Source organism: Falco naumanni, chromosome 7 (genome assembly GCF_017639655.2).
Source record: "Falco naumanni isolate bFalNau1 chromosome 7, bFalNau1.pat, whole genome shotgun sequence".
Taxonomy (NCBI): domain Eukaryota; kingdom Metazoa; phylum Chordata; class Aves; order Falconiformes; family Falconidae; genus Falco; species Falco naumanni.
The window spans coordinates 18,634,306-18,654,514 of record NC_054060.1 but is presented as its reverse complement, the minus strand read 5'-3'; the positions used below and the strand labels follow the sequence as shown (position 1 = coordinate 18,654,514).

The 20,209-nt window shown below is 39.9% G+C and overlaps 1 protein-coding gene and 1 long non-coding RNA gene across 4 annotated transcripts in view; one reads left to right on the top strand and one right to left on the bottom strand.

Moving 5' to 3' along the window:
• Positions 1-13,378, bottom strand: part of CGNL1 (cingulin like 1) — a 62,962-nt gene extending 49,584 nt beyond the window's left edge. For all 3 annotated transcript variants that reach the window (XM_040600184.1, XM_040600186.1, XM_040600187.1), the window contains exon 1: positions 13,267-13,378. The gene's annotated coding sequence lies outside the window, so the exon portion shown is untranslated. The remainder of the gene's footprint in view (positions 1-13,266) is intronic.
• The window catches only part of LOC121091046, a 40,525-nt gene continuing 33,677 nt past the window's right edge, over positions 13,362-20,209 (top strand). Inside the window, exon 1 of the long non-coding RNA XR_005828814.1 lies at positions 13,362-13,470. This is a non-coding gene — a long non-coding RNA (uncharacterized LOC121091046). The remainder of the gene's footprint in view (positions 13,471-20,209) is intronic.

The window sequence follows — 20,209 nt, the reverse complement described above, 5'->3', positions numbered from 1 at the left end:
TTAAATAAAGCATTTTATCTTTCTGGAACTGTGAAAAAAATTATATATATAAATCCCTGCTACATCTACAAGATAATAAGACAGCTGGCCCTACCATTCAAATAGTTGAAGGCTTTATTTAGGGTTTCTATTTTATAGGATGTCAAGCAGCAGTGGATAATATACCCCATGAACTACATAGTATCAAAAAGTTATTTTACAGTATACCAAAAAAATGGTTTTGCAATATTGTAAACATTTTTTACCTAAAAACCACATTACTGGTTTTCCTTACACACAGTCTTTCTGATGAAAACCTAAAGCCTCTAATAACATTAATTGTTTAATTAGTTATGGTCATATTTCTACACAAACATTGTACAGTTGGCATCTCAGGCTTTGGCAGGCTTACAGCAAAAGATTAAGATAAGAGGACTGAAGCTGTTCCCCTCCCATCTGTCTGCCCCACTCCTCTCATGGATGTCACCATGTCAAAAATGAGAACATCTGAAAACTCTGATGGCTGAGTATACACCTCAGCCACAAAAATTTGCAGACTGGCATACTGCTCAGGTAAATGCAATCAGCCTTGTGTTCCATACTATTAACAACTGAAATTCTGACATCTGATATGGTGGAGGAGCTGACAGCTAGGGACACTGACAGCTACAACTGTCCAGTTTTAATCTTCTTTAAGTCTGCTGAAGCCCTCAAATGTTATGACAGAACAGTTTGTTTACTCTTAAGCTTATGAAAAGAGGTTAGATATTTTAACAGTAGTTAGGAAGACAATTTCCCTGTTTGTGGGGCTGGCTTGTTGTTTCCTTGTAGTTAGTGACAAGCTCTTTTTTTAAATAGGGGGCGAAATAAATTCCAGTTTTCATGCCAAACTAATACTTTTAATTTTACATTTATGTAGTCTTGCTAGTACTTTTATTTGCTGTCTCAGAGGAGTTTAAAAATACACTTTTCAGAAAACAGAAGCAATGATTCTGCATAAATTCTTAATGAGGTAGAAGACTCATCCCATTATTTTATATAATCAGTTATCTCCTATTTGTGAGGCAAATACTATCACAACAGCATATACAAATTGATCAGGACATAAGAAATAACTACTTCAATAAATTGTTTTCTTTGGAAAGCATTCTACTTGCTAAAACCACAGATGACATAGTCAAGGACATACAAACATCAACATCTTTCAGAGATTAAAAGTTCAGCAGCAGTTCAGAAAAATGAAAGTATACTGACATATTCTGATTGGTAACGTCACTGCTGTTCATACCAAGCTAAATTTTAATGGGCAGCAAATTTTCACCTGAAAACTTGCAAACAGTCCAGAAAAGAAATAGCCTGATTTTCTACAGTGACACCATAAATTTAAACAGCTGCATTTGCTGGTCAACAGGTTAAGTAAATCCAGTCATGTAGAGCAAGTCCAAAAGAACACAGAATTAAAGACCCGAGAAACGCAATCAGGCATAAACAAAGCAAATTAATTTCACTAGGTAACACATTAAGTTTTACAGATAGCACTGGAGGGTATTCACTGTATACTCCGGATAACTTATTTTATTAGAAATTTCAGCAAAACAGTAACTTTCAGTCACGTATCTCCTTGAAAACTGTCAAGAGCTGAAAGAAACTGACTTAACGACTTCACCATGGACTCAGCCTGAGCCTACAGGCCTAAGCCTTTGTACCTACATAGGCCCTTCCTCATACTGAAACCCCATGAAAACCGTGTGTGGTTACATCCAGTTTCATCAGGCTACAGGGTCAAGCTCTTCAAAAAGTTCCAATATGTTGGTGTGCAAGACAATTACTTCAATGTTGTATGTTACTGACTTAGAAAATTTCAGCAATAACACTATCCCCAAAAACAGAAGTCCCAGCACACCCTTATCTCAGCTCATACAATCCTCCCTTCTCCTTTTGTGAGCCAGCAACCATGCAGCCACCACTCAGCTTTACTGATCCAAGGGGAGACAAAAAAAAAAAAAAAAAGCACCAGGGAATGATGGGATCACCTATTTTGGCAGCAACGTGGCCTTGGACTCCTCAAGGCAATCACAAAATTCCAAACTGAATTTGTGTTTTAACTACACTTTCAGGGACAGAAAACTTTAAAAACTTCTGTGAATAAACAAAACTGGCACGCAAAGCAGTTCAGGCCTTTCAGTTTGAGGATTTCTTTTTAAAATAAGCCTTCATAAAGGTGTTTAAATACTCATTTTAAATAGTGGCCTCCAGTGGGTATGAAAGTCCCATGTTTTATCATTACTCAGAAGTGGTTTCATTTTTCTGAACAACTTATTTTTGCCAAAAATCGAAACTATGACATTTTTGTTTATAAAGAGAACTTGTCAGCAGAGGTTCTCATGTCTGAAAATCCAATACTCTGCATGTTCTTCTGTAGCAGTTTGTTCTTTGGTGGTGATATGATACTTTACAAAGAACCACAAGAGAGGAACACTTAAGGTTTAACAGGTCAAAAGCATGGTTTTTTTTAAAAATGCCTCCAAAACATTTCCTTTCACAGCTATTTTAAAGCTAGGTATCATGAGCTATGTGAGACCAGCCTACCAAAAAAAAGAAACCCCCTGTAATTTGGAACCCCAGTTTCTCTCCCTGCCAACACAAGCAGAAAAGCGTGCTTTTGAGAAACATACTCCTGTGCCAGACATGGCTGTTCCCTTCAACAGCTCTGCAGCCTTCCTAACATTACAGCATCACAAAGGCATGGAATTACATGTCCACTCATCCATTTCAGTTCTTTAGCCAAATACACAGGACAGATCTATCAAAAAAAAAAAAAGGGGGGGGGGGGGGCAACCCTTCCCAATCCTGTTAAATGCCATGCTCTGTATATGAAGCTTGCCCTTTATCCTTGCCCACACATCCTCCTTCAAACCATGCCTGTAATACATCTGCCATAAAGTACCTCACACTTTCTGCATCCAGCATGTGAGCCAGCTAGCTGCGCCAGACAGGCAGGGCTCCTGTGGTATATAATACAGGCAGAGATGTTGTCTGGCATGCAGTGGGGGGACACTGTCCCACCAGTGGATATGTTTCCTGGCCTCCTTGTTGAAGAGCCACAGATCCTTTACTGCTATTGCCTCACATTACATGTATGCTTCTTTTGCATACAACTAGTGAAGGAATATGGAAAAATAAAACAGATCTGACATTTCCACTTTTCCTATGGCACTAAGACCACTTCATGGCTCCCTTGATGATATAAAAACAGGAACTCCCTTGTATCCAATATCATAATCCTGGAACTCCTAAGACTGAATCAGCTGAAGATTTTTCATTAAAGGAAGATTAGGGCATACCACACTGTCTTCTCTTTGGAGGAGTGAACTTTCAGAATTCTGAAAATGTAAAGCTATTAAAAGCTAAATTATCGAATTACATTTGGTTCCATGGATTTCCAAATTTTCTTACCAAAACCAAAAAGGCACTGCCTATATTATTTAATCAGTGCCTTTTTTGAAAAGAGGGATGTAACAGATTATGGATGTTTACTCCAGATTTTCACACATGCACAGCAAAATTCCAGGAAGGAACTATAAAATTTGTCCTCCAGCTTTACATAATATTGACCTTGCTCTCCAAGCTAAATAATGGATTCTCTATGCAGCTGACTATTCAGAAAGTACCAGCAATATCACATGAAGACAAAGTGGGTGTTAGGTCAATAACAAATGACAGCGCTATGGAAAAAGGACAGGAAATAACTTTAGGAGAGAAGAGGAAGGAGAAGAAAAGGAAGCAGACAGGATAATTCATGGAAAGACCAAAACCGTGAAGTTTTCACACTTGGTGGAACACAATCTCACAAACATGAGGGGAAACCTTATCACTGCCAATCCTACCTACAATCCGAGGCTTCTGCAAAAGGAAAATGGGGCTGGGTCACTGTCCCTTTTAGTCTATATGGAAGATAGCTCTGGGATAGTTGAGTTTACTTGATCTACTGCTTACAGGAGAACAGAAGGGAGAAAAGTGAAATTTTAAAGTTCCAGATAATGGAACTGTAAAAGAGGAACAGTGAAAATCACTTAAGAGCAAATTGACAACATCCAACAGCAGAAAGATCTGAAACAAGTCCGCTATCCTTCCAGTAGATTCCCTACCTCCATTTAAGACTTTTTGCCCTACTTCCAGCATGGTTTTTGTTTATATAAAATTATATTTGTATCATACCTGTCAGTCACTCCTTACAATTACTAGAAAGAAAATGATAGTTATAGAACACAGCAAAACTTCCACAGCAGTTTCTTCTTGTCCCTGTACTGTCTAAACTGCCACTCCCTGCCTAGCCCTCAAAACACAAAACTTTCAAAAGGCCTACACAGATTTTCTAAATGTATCATGTCCTAACTATATGCAGGTATATGCAGGGTCTCTGCAAGCAGTAGTGGGGAAAAGAAATTACTCTGAGAGATTTATTATTGGTCAGCTTTTCTGATGTCATCAAAGACCTACCTAAAATGTCTATAAAAGAAGAACTGGAAAACAGACCACTGAATTTTAAAATACTCATTCCCTTTAAAAGCAGTCTGAAAGCTTCATGTCCCACCTCTTCTTCGTACTTGTTGGAATGAAAGCGACTGTGAAAAATTCTGTGCTTGAAAAAACCCATGAGTTGCTGGGAACCTAAGCTATATAGCATGATTATTCAGAACGCCATATACCAGTGCCACACCACAAAGACTTATGCTTGGTATCACACAAACAAAAGACCAAATCAAAGTATCTCTTCAGCCTCCAAGATAGGGCTGTCCTACTATTATAACAGAATTAATCTTACATATTTCATAAAAAAGTAAGCTAGCAATTTATGTTCTTCCAAAACCATTACATATAAATGAACTGCACAAGCTATTTCTAAACCTAGTGCTAGATCCCTTCCACTACCTTAGATACAGTCCCTGCATGCACCTGTATTACTTACTGGTGCAGTGCTAAGAGAGAAGGACAAAGGTTTGACCTGCTGCATTCCATTATGGTCCCAGCACGGCATACCACACATTGCATTGTTACCTGCAATAAAATTCATACCTATTGCCAATCCAAGGTGTGCATGGTGCCCATATAGAGAAGTAAATGCTGGAGGACCCCACACCCACATGGCAAGTGGGTCACTTAAGCCTCCTGTTGAAAGCAGTAATTCCAGCCTCCACATAAGCAAGCCATGTAGGTCTGCGCCTTCCATAAATGCAACATGCTTTTGTTTGGTTTTTTTCCTTTGACAAAGCTGTGATTAAATATGATAGTCATATGGCTTTGGGTGCATAATGGAAAACAAAGTCCAGCCAGGAACCCATAAAGAAGTCTGGGGGCAGAAGGAAGCACACCATCACTGTAATACATTTTTGTAGTGAGTACTTCAATGTTTCTGAATCAATTACTTTCATTTCTATTCTGCGAAAAATATCGTTCTCTGTTCAGATTTTATATGGCAGCGTAGGGATGGCACGCTAGAATTTCCTGTCGATGAAAATTCCAAATACCACTTTTCTTCCATAGCTGTTAGTGGAAACAAACAACCATGCTTAGGTTCACATGGATTACACACATGATTTTATTAATTTCTCCTGAAACGCAGTATAGCGAAGTGGATGAGTCTTGGATTTGCTGCTTTAGAGATGAGGATTTCAGTTTCAGTTCTGTCCATCAAATATTAAACTACCTTACTAAGATGCTCAGCTGATAAAACAATATTAATAGCCACCCTTTCAACAACAGGAAGAGAACTGCATTTAATAAAGGCTGTCGGTAGAAAGAACTAACAACAGCAGTTAGAGAAAAAAATACCGTTTGCTTGCTTACAGCTTGGTTCATACTCCCTCTGACTGAAAAATGTTGTGTGTGAGGATGCCTCAGTGTCTTAAATGTAATACGTCTTGTTCATCCTATGAAAGTATGTGACAGATCAGCCAAATGCTTGAGTTGTGTGACAACTAGCAGGTTTTGTTGCTTTATTTTTGGAGTTTTTTTCAAAAGGAAAATCTGCTTCGATAGCTGTAAGGCAACAACAAGACATTTTGGCAGATACTCAGGTCCCATAAATTGTCAAAGTCTGATTGAAGACAAGGACATATATTTAATTTTCTTAACCTGCTGTGTATCAATTAACATAGTCATAATTTCACAAGATTTATCCCCAGAGGAAACATGGCATGACCTACTAATCTTGCTTACTGAGTGGAAACTGAAGTTTTTTTAATGATAAAAATATTAAGAAAACCCCAAACTTCTCCAATATTCTAAATGATTGACACTGCAATATGTTTTACATTGTTATTAAAAAGCCTCTTTTTCTTTATTGAAGTAATTATTTTCCAGATTCTCCCAAATCATAAACAAAAGGGAAACAGAGACAAAAAACATATTGAAAGTATACTAAAACGAAAGTCAACCTGTATCTGAAATACAGTTCCAACAGACTAATTCACATCACCTGTCTCGACTAGTCCCAGGTCCTGTATACTGCGATACTAGTTAAGTCACTGGAGGAAGATGGGTTACATTTGTTTATTACTAGTTACTTTGGCACAAGCTTTATGCAGGCACAAATACCTGCAGAAGTGTACTTGTACTACTATACTGTTTCACTCCCACACAGGCTTATGTACACTTGTACAAGCTCTTTTTTGCCACTAACACAGAATCCAATCTGCTGAGGTTATCTACTTGCACTTTAAGTATCCTGACACCACTGCAGTACAATTCACATTTATAAACTTCAAATACAAAAAGCAAGCAAACAGCAAAACATCATACTTATCTTAAGAGAGTTAATTATAGACACATAATATGACCACGTTCAATTTTTCCTTGTTTCTATTGCAAACGTGCAAAGGAGAAGGTTAAAACTAAAAAAAGTAATAAAAGTCACTAAGAGGAAATTTTATTTTATATACTCTCTCCTAGTTTATCAAATTCTAAATGTTCATATCTGATAAGTATTGACAGAAACAACAGCTGAGTGACAAAAGGATACTTACAGATTCTAAAAGCAGTTTGTGATTTCAAATACAATAGCTGGTTTGTGTCCAAACATCTGATACGATTACACTCACTCCACAAGAGAGTCTATATTGTTTCACTACATTTTCCTCCAATTGTCAGTGTTAGAAACTTTGTATTTTGTTCCAAAGGAAATTATCTTAATACATCCCAATGATATCACTATTGTTTAAATACAAGAGAGTATCCTGTTCATATTTTTAGAGGCTCAGGCAAAAATCTCAAGTTTGTTGAAATAAAGAGTCCCTACTCAAAAATACGGAAAGAGAGTTAGGGCAATCTTTGTTAAACAGTTTTGCCAGTGCTTCAGGAACACAAAATTATTTATACTACTATCTAAAATAAATTAATTAAACAGGTTCCCCTACTCCAAAAATTATTTCTTGGCTTTAGATGTGACATAACACTGGACCTTCTTCTCAGTAATCCCACCAAAAAAAGACAAAACCTTGTCTACAGAAATTACAGTTACAGCAACACAACAGATGCAACCAGCATAATCTTGATTATATAAATATAGCTTATTCCTAAATAAAATTAAGGATGAATTATGAGTACACCTGCATGCAAAGACGCAGGTCTCATCTGCATAAAGACACACAGAAAAGTGTTAATCTCTATGGCGTTTGCAAGTACTTAAGTACAAAATCTACCCTAAACCAGACTTTAGGAGTCATACGTACACAGCCAACATCAGGCCACAGCCTCTTGTGTATTCAAGCCGGTTATGGCTCCCATTTTTCTATTGTTAAACTTTGTCTTAATTACATTTGTATTCTTCAAACACTTGGCTTCACACCCATCTAGTTTCTTTCAACCAACTCAACCATGCATTTTAAAATTTAAATACACAGTCAGAACTGCAGGCCCTGAGCCCAGCCACCACGAGATGAGATGATATCATCACATTCAGTCTGAGAGACATAAGCTCAGTAAAGAAGAGACAAGCTAGATAACTAAATCCACAGAGGAAAGGTGCTTCACGGTGTGCTGGTCTGCTCCACCAGGAGATGCACCACTTAGAAGGGCTTACAAAGCCTGTGCAGCCAAAGCTGCCTGGTGTGTACTCTGCTTGTTCATGGAGGACAGGTTTAACCAGCTCCCACAAGCAACCACTCTTCTCAGCTTCACACTGGCATAGTATAATTACTGGGGGGAAATGAGAGGTAGGGCTGCTTCTTTATGAGGCTTGAAGTGTTTGTGAAATTATAACATAACACTACATGCCAATTGTTCTTGTAAATAAAAGCTGTGACTGCTTAACATTTGCTCCCTGCATGTAGCAGCTAATGGTGTGCAAATGACTGTATGAAGACTTACTCCAACCCATTACCAGTTGCAACAAGGCCTAACAAAATATTCTGAGCTTGATTCACATCCCTGAAAACATTCCCCCATCTCTGTATAAAAGCTCAAACTCTACCCACCGCTTCTTATCTTGAAATAGATCACAAATCATTACTCACTTGAGAGTGTTTTTATGTACATAAATCTTCCACTCTAATAAACTTCATCAGCTCTTAGAGATATCTTTCAATAGAAATCAAAATCAGGTTGAAACACTCCTAATGGCTACATAAACTCCCACAGACACTTGCAGAAGCCTTATAAGATTATGTATACACACAGAGAAATACATAGGCACATATCTATATGAATGTGTAAGCATGGGCAGCCTAGCCAGCAAGTCTCCTGTTCATGGCGTATTTATATAGTTTCCACATCGACATTTTAGCTACATTAAAATGGTGTGTGCGATATACATATAACTAAAGAATTATGAACTTCTGCAAATGCCTGGAGTCAAACCCTTGCCGTACTCAGACTGATGAGGGTCAGCTACCTGAATGTTAATGACCCCTAGCATGCCCAGGGACCCTCACAGAAAGGGGCTACTGTGTTAATAATTGAGGCATCTTCCAGTCTTACCAATCTCCTTGATTATTTTTTTTTAAGTCAAAGTGCTTTCTGAGACATTCTCTGCAATCACCTTTATTCCTTATTGTTCTCTCTCTACCCAAATCAAGTAGAATGTGAAAAGTTTATTCTAGAATATTAATTTTAAATTTCATATTGTCAATCTGGTTAATGCATCACAGAAATACAAAAGATGGATCAATTTAATTTAAAACAATTAATTTGGCTAAAAATGTAGAGGCATTTATGGAAAAACTATACTATGTACTTAAAATGGCTATAGATTTTGTCATCCGCTCTATTTCACACAAAACAGAAGGCTATAAGCCTACATTTGGATAAACTCCTTCAAGGAGGCTGCCAGCTCTGTTGGCAGAGATGGTACAAGGTCACAGCAAATACACTGAGCTCTAATCCCAAACAGTGGTGATTCCATGACTACCATTCCACTAAATCTGTACCACATGCATTCCTAACTTTTAATTTCTCAGATTTAAACACTAAATTTTCATGCTTGGCTATACTGAAAATTACCACCATTCAGATTTAACTCCACTCTGAGAGTCAAAGCCAAAGCAGTTTCTGAAATGTATTAACATTTCCAGATAAACATGCCTGGAATAAACACTCCATGAACACGCGAAGCACCTTAGCTCTCACAATAACCTGGTGATGGCAGCATTCTCAGTGGGAGTATCCTCCATTCTTTTGCCAAGTAAGAACAGAAACAACAAGATCAACATTTTTCCTTCAGTTTTTGCACACCCTACCAATACAGCATTCAAGATGTATTAAAAAACCCTGTAAACCACCAAACCTAAGCTGAGGATGCATCGTCAGTAGTCTTCCTCAGTATGCAGTTTGTTGAGACCTAGCAACAAAACTGGAGGAATTCGAACATCTTTGCCTCATCCTGGCCATTCAAGACACAACACTGAATGACAGTGAAGACACATTCAAGACTCATCTCTATATTGTAAGGATGTATTCTTTGTAAAGCCCAGCTCTGAATCACAGCACTGAACTGATCAGGTTGAAGACAACCTCCTCCTATCCCTAAAAAGAAAGAAATGAGGCAGACAGAGAAAAGAAAAACAAACTCCTTAAGCCTGCTGTATCTGAATACATGGACAGCAGGTAGATCCATCATTTCTGCTGCCATTCAGAGTTGCATAGAGGGTGAAGTAAGTGGGAAAAATGGCCCATTATTTTAGTGTTCATTGCCATTTCTCAGAAATCTATTAGCATCAGTGATTTTGACCGGATTCTTGCTAGTTCCCCTCTATTAACACAAGCAGGCACTGCCATAGGCTGAACGTTGTTTTGTATAATCTGGCTCATGCGCTTGATACTAATACACAGGTTTTCAGGTTATCAACATAGTAAAAAGGCCAGATAATAATGACATCACCATCACTATGACTGTGACTTCAAAAAGCAGAAATGGTCAAACAGCAGCTGCAGAATGAAACTTGCAGGTCTACTTCTGTTTAGTTTCTGACATCAGCAAAATACTTAAGTAGCTATTTTTAAATAATAACCTGCCCACTATGGTCCAGGCTGAATCTTGCGTTGCTCCATGACAAGAGGTTTAAAAATTCAAGTTTGAGGTCATGCCATTTCACCTACACATTTCAGGTGACATTGCAGAGCCCAGACAAACCAGTTTCACCAATACTCCCAGAAAGATCAACTTCCTATTACATACGGTAAACTAGAAGAAGGAACTGTCACAAATTCTTTTTTTTCAGCTTTGTCATGCTTTTACTGAGGTAAAGTTCCTTACACATGATATACCACAGACCATTTTTGCAGTGAATTAAATTCCACATCCCCCATATATACCCTGTCAGGGGAACCTAAGTGCATTCTCAGAATTTCACTAGTGACAGTAAGATCTAGTAATGCAATTAACAGAAATTAAAATAAGCTGGTTTGCTTAGAGGTAATTCAGGCAGCCTAAGCAGTCATCCCATTTAATAAATTCAAAAGCAAAACGCAACTAAGTCAGATACTGAGAATAAAAACAGTTGTGTGATACACCCATGGAGAAGACAGGCTCTTTGGAATATGTAATCAAAGAGGTAAACCCACCTTTTTCATTACTGTCGTAACATTCCTGATATTTGCTAAAATAATCCTTTCTAGTGTGTGTTTGCACTGAAGTGGGATTTAGAAACAGTTAATGTCAGTTGCAATTCAAGGTGTATGCAAACCAACCAGGAATTCTTCTCCAACGATTAATACATTTCAAAAATACCTCTAAACTGTAAAATGTAAAAATATCAGTGCCTTTATAAGACACATCATTTGAAGCACTGCATTTTAATCATCTCATATCAATTTTTTTAAAACTATATCTGAACATTAAACTGAAAAAATATAATAAAAATCTTCTCTTATGTGAATGATATTCTAAGAAAATTTTTGATAAAAGTTAGAAGTATTGCTTCCTAATTTGGAGTTTTCTGGTTTACGAAGTATAGCTATGTCTCAAGAAGAATACCATACAATAAAAAGCAGTATAACTGCCTTTCCTAATCCAACAAACTTCAACTCCTTTGTAAAACATGCTGCTTACTACACTACTAATGGTACATTCCAATACTGTATGAAAAGTTTTCATTTCCATTTATAATCTTTTCCCAAACGCAAAGACCTGAGTTCAAACTAACACTCTATTAAAAAAAAAAAAAAAAAAAAAAAAAAGCTTATAGCAACTCGGTATACTTTTACATTAGTCAGCAGTAACCACATCTGACTTGGTACACACTGTGAGCACAAGCACGTTTATTCTCAGCCTAACATGAGGAAAAAAAATGAGACAATTCAATAACCATGGCATTTCTAGAAAATATAACTGCTAGTCAAACAAGTTCTTACAAAGCACTTTTAAGAAGTAATCAGTGGTTTGGTTTTGCCATTTTAATTATGTTTTTATAAATGTTTCAAAGTTCTGATAAAACCATCTCTATAAAAAGATCCTTCACTATGAGACATGTGACAGACAGTTGTCAGAATAAGCATCAGACACTGAATCTATCAAAATTAATATGGGTATATCACAAATCATTACATCCTAAGGGGTTTCTGATTCATCTACACGAAGCATTTTATATGACTGCGCACAAGTTAAACACAGTGTACATGCTCAGATAAATAAAGCAACTTTCAAGGATGGGTTTCCGCTATTTCTATTTCGACAATTTTTCAAACTGCGCTGCAGTGATATTTTAAAACCACTTACATGCTTAAAGAGAAAAACAGGAGAAAGATAAAAGCCATAACAACTATTCTTATGTCAACTGCAGATGCTAATCCAAACTCACCACAAAAGTTTTATCACAGCACTGATCTCCCCATAAAGTTGTCATCATATGGGAGGGATATAAATTATATCAGATGCCAAGTTAATTGGGAAGAAGAATAAATGGCTGAACTGCCATTATTTTCCCATGAAGAAGAACACACACAATGTGGACACACCCTTTCGCAAAAGTACGCTAATTCGTGGAATAAAAGGGAGATGAAGTCTGAGCGCCCTCAGCTCAGGAATGCCAGGAATCCCTGGAGGAATGCGTGCGGGCAGGCGGCGGCGCCCCCGACACACCGCGGTCTCGGCGACCCGCGGGGGGCTCCCGGCCCGCGGGGGGGCCCCTCCGCCCCGGACGGTGCGAGTTCACCTGAAACCGAAGGCCGGCAGCAGCACCCCGGGCTGAGGCACCGCAACCGCGGCTCCGGGGCGGCCGGTACACGCACCAGGGGAAAAGAGCCCCCAGAAAAGACTAAGAAATCCTGAAGTCTCACCGGAGACACTTTTCCGGGCAACTCCCTCCCCGCTCCGCCGTTCAGCACGCCCGCCCCGGGGGCGGCACAGCCGCCGCTCGCCAGCGCAGCCCCGAGGAGCGCTGCGGGGGAAGGCCTGTCCCGGCACGGCCGGCGCTCCGCCAGACTCCGCGCGTTCCCAGCTAGCTGGTCGGGCAGGGAGAGCCGTGTTGTTCTCCCCTCACGCCTGGCAGGACCCCGCGTCCTTGGTCTTTAGAAAAGAGCGTGTTTAACGGGGCGAGATGGAGGAGCGAAGCCAGCGACCCAGGGCGCCTCAGCGCGGGGAGCCACCCCCCCAGCCACGGCGCCCCGCCGCGGGCGGGAGCCCCTGAGGCGCCACACGGCGACGTCCCCTGTGCCCACCGCGCTCCGGTCACGTCGCGCCCCAGCCCTGTCCGGCCGGCCCCGGCCACCTCGGCGAGAAGCAGGCGACGAGCGCCCGCCCCCACCTCGGCTCCCAGACCTCCCAGCACAACCAGCCGCCGCCGCTCTCCTCACCCGTCCCAAGCCGCCTCGCCCTCAGAGGGGGATCCCCGTCAACTTCGTGCCGCTCTCGCCGCCGCCCCGCCAGCCGCGCTCGCCGCCGGAGCCGAGCGCGGACTGCCCGCCCCCTCCAGCGGGGGAGGGGGTGCCACAGCCGCCGGGGCCGGGGCCGCGCCCGGGCCCTGCCGGGGAGGAGCCAGGCGGGGGGCGCTCCCTCAGGTGAGCGAGGGGCTTCCTCGCGCGCGCGCGGCGTTTTCCCGCCCGTCCGCCCGCGCCGGTTGGGCTCTTTGAGGGCGCGCGCAGCGCCTCCTCAGGCTGGTTCCCCCCCCCCCCCCCCCCCCGACAGACACCCATAAACCGCACGCAGAGGGGAAAAGCACCCCGCTCCTCCGCTGCGGGCTGTGGCGAGCGGTACCGGGACGACCGGGGGCGGCCAGAACAATGCCGTGAGGCAGCCCGGCCCCGAGCCCGGGTCCTGTCAGCGGGAGGCCGCTGGGCGCTCGGCTTGGCGCTGGCTTCCCAGCGTGCGGGGGCGGCTGGCGCGGCTCCCGGCGGCGGGACGAGCTGAGGCAGCGCTCGGGCGGGCAGGGCCGGGCTGCTCGGAACGCGTGGCGGAGGTAAGGGGGAAGGAGTGAGGCGCTGGGCCGCGGCACGCAGGCTGGAGCCACCGGGGCAGCGTGCCCGTACTGCTCGGGGGGCATCGGCGGCAGCGCCCCTGGGCGCGCCCAGGCGGCCTGAAGCGTTTGGGGTGATTTCCACAATGTCTTCAGCTAAACTGGAAATATCACAAGGTGTCCGCAGGTTTCCAGAATATTCTACATCTACAGTGAGAGCTGAAGTGCTGCCAGCGTGCCTCTCTCCCCAGGCCCGTGTGCAAGGGAAAGCTAGGTGCTAAGGGGTTGTGGTTTACAAGTGTCACACAAAAGAATACAGTGCCTATAAGCATCTCACAAGAGTTGGGCCTCAGATAACTTCTTCTGACCTCAGAATTTTTTTCTCAAGATTTGAACCCCTTAAATCACACAACATTGTCAAGAAGAAAGGTTAGAGGAGAGAAAGAGCACAACAAAATATTGTAGGTCCATGTCTAGAACCGAGAAATTCAGTGAACATGAGGAAAAAAACCCCACCCAGTATATATGCATGAAAGCCACTTAGGGTCATTCTACAGGAATATGTATAGGCACACATCCTCTTTTCACATCCAGCTGTGCTGGAGCTCACTGCTCAAATTTCTGTCAGAGCTGCTCTGCTACGTGTTACACATCTGACAAAACAAGCCAAGTTAGCAAACAGTAATGTATGGGATTGTATAGTATATAATTGTATGGATTTTCTGTAGAGAATGTCCCTGTCTTAATTAGGGTGTATAAACAGAAGAGGTTCAATCAGAAAAGTAACTGGTCCCAATACAGCATCAATATCGACACTTCTGGGGCGCTGTACCTAGTTTTAGGTTCTTTGCTGGGAAAAACAAGTTAAAGTTCACATGAATCTGTGATACATGGGAAAATGAGGTGCACTCAGAATTTTAAAAACACACGTATTTCAGTAGTATTCCAAATCAGTGTTCCATAAGGATCTATTTACAGCTGCAAGAAACAGTCAAAAGCAAAACCAGGAGACAGAAAAGTAACAACTGACAGCAATAGCTTGTGATAAAACAGTATACTGCTGGTTAATAAGTAGAAAGAACTGTAAACTGGGAATTGAACAAACTATAAACAGTTCTACAGAGGCAGCTACTGAGGTGTTTGCAGACATCTGACAATGTTTTCTTTTGCTGAGAGTATGGAAGTATTAGGTGTGGCAGGGGCTATAAAGTCTTCTGTTGTGGAAAAACGCACCTCTGCATAACATACTAAATTAATTCTCCCTCAAAATGGTTGTTGAAAGCTAAGTCAGAGATGTATGGATTTTTCTGCCCTTGGCATTTAGTTGACTTGTCAGGAAAATGCTCATGAGACAGAGCAGCCAAAGTTGAGTTGCTGTCTCGATCTTTTACATATTTTACCATTTAACATTTGCTTTTCATATATTTTTTTCATATAACCAGAGGGCATGACTAATCTTGGAGCTGTTTAAGTAAAAGATGTATTAGTTTGCTTAGCTCCTTGCACTATAATATTCAGAAAGCAAGTGAAGTTTACTGCCCACCCCCTCTAACTGGTAAAACTGAGAAACAAGGCATGGAAAAGAAACAAAGTAATTAAACTTTTTATTTTTGTCCTCAGGGTTACATGAGCTATGAGGCAAAGTTTTCATCTGAACTCAGACACATGTACAGGGCTGTATTTTATTACAATTAAAGTGTGAAGAAATACGCTGACAGTTTGTTCAGCCTCATATTGTAGTTTAGTAACGTGTGTAGGAATTGAAATCAATAAAAAACAAAATGCTTCATTAAAGAGGTGTATACACCTATAATTTTCAGGTTATTGTTAGAGGTTAATTAAAACAGGTGTTAATCAATGATGTTATACAATAATACATTTCCATTCATTTAGAAGCAAACCAGAAAAAAACCTGTGAAATATCCATTTCTTGCTAAAACAACCAGGCTATGACGACTACTAGGAATTATTATATAGTCCATAATTAATTTTTTTCATGATTATTACCTATCACGTAACAGCTCAGAAGACAGTTCAATTGCTATCTGATGTGCTTAGCATTAAACTGCTTAGCAAACTGTTCTCTTGTTCTGTATTGAGTTTCAGAAAAAATATTTCATATGATAATTAGGCCAAGCCATTTTTCTTTTTTTTTTCTTTTTATTTTATTGTATTTTTCATATTACAGGGGGCAGAAAATAAACAGAGGGAAAAAGGTAGACCAGCACAATTGCTAAAACTCTTATATTGGCTATGAGCATCCCATACTGAAGAGGAGAGCTTTGACTAGATTTTAACTCCAAGTTCTATTCTACATTCTATAAGCCTTTGAGGAAAGCTTAATTTAAACCCTTTAAGTTTTCATTAAAACTGTAGTTTAAGTCAAACATTTTGTCAGTTTCTTAGAGATTTTTGGCATATTCTGAACATGAGTTTTAGAAGTACTTGGTATAATAATGCTACAAACATTAAGACTTTGTTCACTAAGAGCTGTAGTCCAGCAGCAATCCTGCAAGAATACAAGGTCCAGTGAGGTAAGAATTTTTTGAAAGAGTGTATGCAAACACAGCAATATGCTCAAATTGCACCGAAGGCAGCGTTAGGTCATACACAGAATATCATCTCAGTGCAGGCTACCATTTCCTTTCCCACCCCTCATCCACTTTCTTTTCCTCTCCTTTAAACGAAGGCTTTGGTCCTTGTTTACAAAACTGGCTCGACACTGATTAATGCCTCTCTGACCAGGCAGTGTATTATCAGGCAGTTGTGAAATACAATACAAAATGGAGTATGCAGCTAAAGCAAAAACAAACAGTAATGCTCTAGCAGCTTGTGCTGTAGATTAATTCCAGCTGCTAGCTACACCAGCACACCCCGGGTACTGAGCAGCACTCCCTAAAATTCAGCTCTCCTTTTGCACTGAGTCAGACTGGATTGAAAGTTTGGGTTATTAGTGCTATATGCTTGGCTCCTAGCAAGATGCATCTGTCTCTTTCTGTTCAACTACACACTGAACTGAATTTTGACACTTTATTACAGACCCCTGGTTTCCTTGCAGGAAAGGATCTGATCCAATAATCACAGTGGAAAGAAAAAAAAAATAGAAGTCTTTCTCACAGTATATAATTACTCTGCAACACTGCTTCTGACTCATCTTTTGCAATATATATAGCAAATTTCCTCAAATTATTATAAAATACTAGATGTCTGTTACTTAAGAAGTAACAAAATTATCTGTTATTATTGTATTCAGTAAGGTGTTGAATAGACATTTTTATCAATTTCTTATTTCAAGAAACCAGTCTTGCAGATTCAGTTCTTCTTTCTAGTCTACCATTATTTTCACTGATTTGTTGTTTTCTCAAATTGTATTTCAACCATTTAAACAAACAACAAAGAACTTTTGAGTTACAAGAGCATGAGAAAATACCCTTTTATAAAAATCAGAACACTTTGGCTATCATAGAACACAAGGAACAGTTCTATTTTAAATGTCAAATTTACTGTGGTGTAAATTTACTTTTAGAGGAGGTTTTAGGTTATTTGAAGGAATTTAATTTTACACTCTTACCAGATGCTTTTTAATTTATGACCTCTCTTTTTTCCTTGAAAGACAACTAACCAGAAAGGCAGGCCTTTTATTTTCCACCTTTCTGATTTTTTTCCCCTCTTTTCACCGTGGTCTTTCTCTTCTTCTTTCTCACTTGCTTCACTCCCTCCTCCCCTTTTTCTTTCTGGGGGTAGCCCCAGTCTTTTACATTTGTCATCTCTTGTTCTCCCATTTCTCTGTTCTCCCATACAGAGCTGTCAAACACACAGGGTACTGCTGATACAACCCAGAGCACTGGGTTCAGTCTGTCTCTAACCCAAGCGCGCAATGTGGAGAGTTGTATAACAATATTCTAAAAAAAGTCTGAATAATCCCAGCCATTAGGGTAGCTATTCAGGAACATGTTTACATTGCAGGAGAATAAGATGTGGTAAATGAAATGTACAAAATGATAAGTTACGAGCTGAAGATTTAAACTGTAACTTGTCTTCTATAGAATTTAATTTCATTTTAGTTAGCTCAAGTTCACAAATACTCTTCCTACTAAATATAAGACTGTACATTTATTAATCTTACTTACGTACATAGAAATCAAGAGTGAGACATTTCAAAGTTGCAAGGTGAGATGAAGAGAAGGTACTATTGACTTTAAAAGCTGTTGAGGGGAAAATACAACACAAAGTTTGATCACACATAATATGATAGTTTCAGTATTCATTTATCAAATAATATGTAGTCCAGTAATTAAGTGAATAATTAGTACTGATAGGAACTTTAGTTGAAGATTTTGGACACTGTTCTGTATCTAGCCACCACAGGACTTTCTGACCTCCCATTCTTCTCCTTGGACAACTTCTGGCTACATTCACATTTCTTCCTTCACCTTAATGACAGTCTTGCTCCCTTGAATAGCTTTATTCAAATAATCCTAGCAATGACAAAATAAGTTTTTCCAAGAAGAGCCTGCAGAAATCCTAGGTACTACCAAGTCCATGTACATTAAAGATCCAGAAACCATTTTGCTATCTGCTCTGTGGTGCTCTATGTAGCTCCTCTTGGTCAAGTCCAGCCTGCTAGGGTTTAGCTGTGCCTGCAAGGATTTAGCTGTGCCTGCACTGCAGGAACAGGCTAGATTTTTTGGGAGTAGCATAGACTGAGTCTCTGTTTTGCACAAATACATAAATTTAGTAATTTGTTGGCATTTCCAATATATTTATTTGAAGGAAGCTTAAAAGAGTGCATTGTTTCAGTCATTGCAAACGTAAACATTGATTATCGCAGAAACAGCAAAGTAGTAAATTATGCTTTCCTATGCTTATATTAAAGATTCCTATGCTCTTTATGCATGGAGCTCTTAAGAACTATTGCTCTTATCTATTTTATAACAACAGCCTTAGTATTAGGACCTTGTACTAGCAATGTAGCACTCCATGCAGATACCAAAAAATGCTGTACAATCTAAAACAAACAAACAAAAAAACAGACAAAAGATTTAATCACAAAAAAAGAATACAGAATGTGCTATGCCGAAACCAAAACCATATATCATGGCAAGATAATGCAGGAGCTTTTCTGAGTAATTTAACAATTCCGTCTGTCGTGCTGAAGTAACGTGCATACGTGTGAGGTTAAGCAAATGTAAGCATTTTTGATGTATTTAAAGTTTAACTTAGCATAAATATTTGCAAAATTAAGGTCTGAATCCTTAAGCTTGGCATCTAGAAATTGCATCCTGGAGACAGAATATGTTCTGTCTCTCTCAGAAATATTAATTTCAAATCTTGTTTTACCTTTAAGTAGCCTCCTTTTGTTTACAATGTAGATCAAAGATTATCTTGGTTTGGGGTAAGCAGGCAATTTAACACACATATAGTGTGCTAAGGAAGACAGAACAGAAGAACAAAAATAATATTTTCATGTTCTAAAATGTACTGTTGACTAAAAATATAGCAGGACAAGGTTTTGTTCAGTTTAGCGTATCTGTTAACTCATTCCTTTTAGTCACATGAAGATTTGCAGACACTGCATCTTATATTCAGTTTTCTTAGAAATATGTGTGTGTCCCTGGTGAGAACTAAGGCCAATATCCAGTAAAGAATTTAGGCTCCTAATTCCCACTGAATTAAAATTATTTCAGGAGACATGAAATGTTAAATTTATTCTTGGGTTCAGAACCAGGTAGCTTTTGGAACAGAGATAAAATCATCACTATCCCATGTAAAACCTGACTTTTTTCCCCTATAGGCATGCATGAATATGTTAATTATTGCTTCACACACACACACACCCTTTTGGGAAAAAAGATAAGGATACATTTCCAAGCCTAGGGAAGCCTAATATCTGATCCAAAACCTTTATCCCAGCGGAATTCCGTACGTTGGCGGTGCTTTTCTGCTGCTGTGCAATAGCACCACCTGGTGCCTCCAGTGATTTTAACCGCTCTGACCCTTTGACGAACTTGCACCTGAGCAGCTTGAAAAGAAAGACCAGGAAATAAAGACTATCTTTAATATTCTGAAGATTGTTTTTATCTCTGGCCACTTTTCTTAATCAAATGAGGTAATAAAATTTAAATAGCTTTGTGAAGCAATATTTTAGAAGAGCGATAAACGTTTCAGTAACATCCCAGATAAGAAACATTAAGGATCAACTTAGATACTGATCCTTCTGCTTTAAAGGTGAAGCATCACTCCTGATTCACCTCCAATATCTTAACTACTGATGCATTGAAGACTTAAGAAAATATCTGTAACTTTGCAAATCTAGGCAAGACCCAGAATGTCAGGTTAAGAAA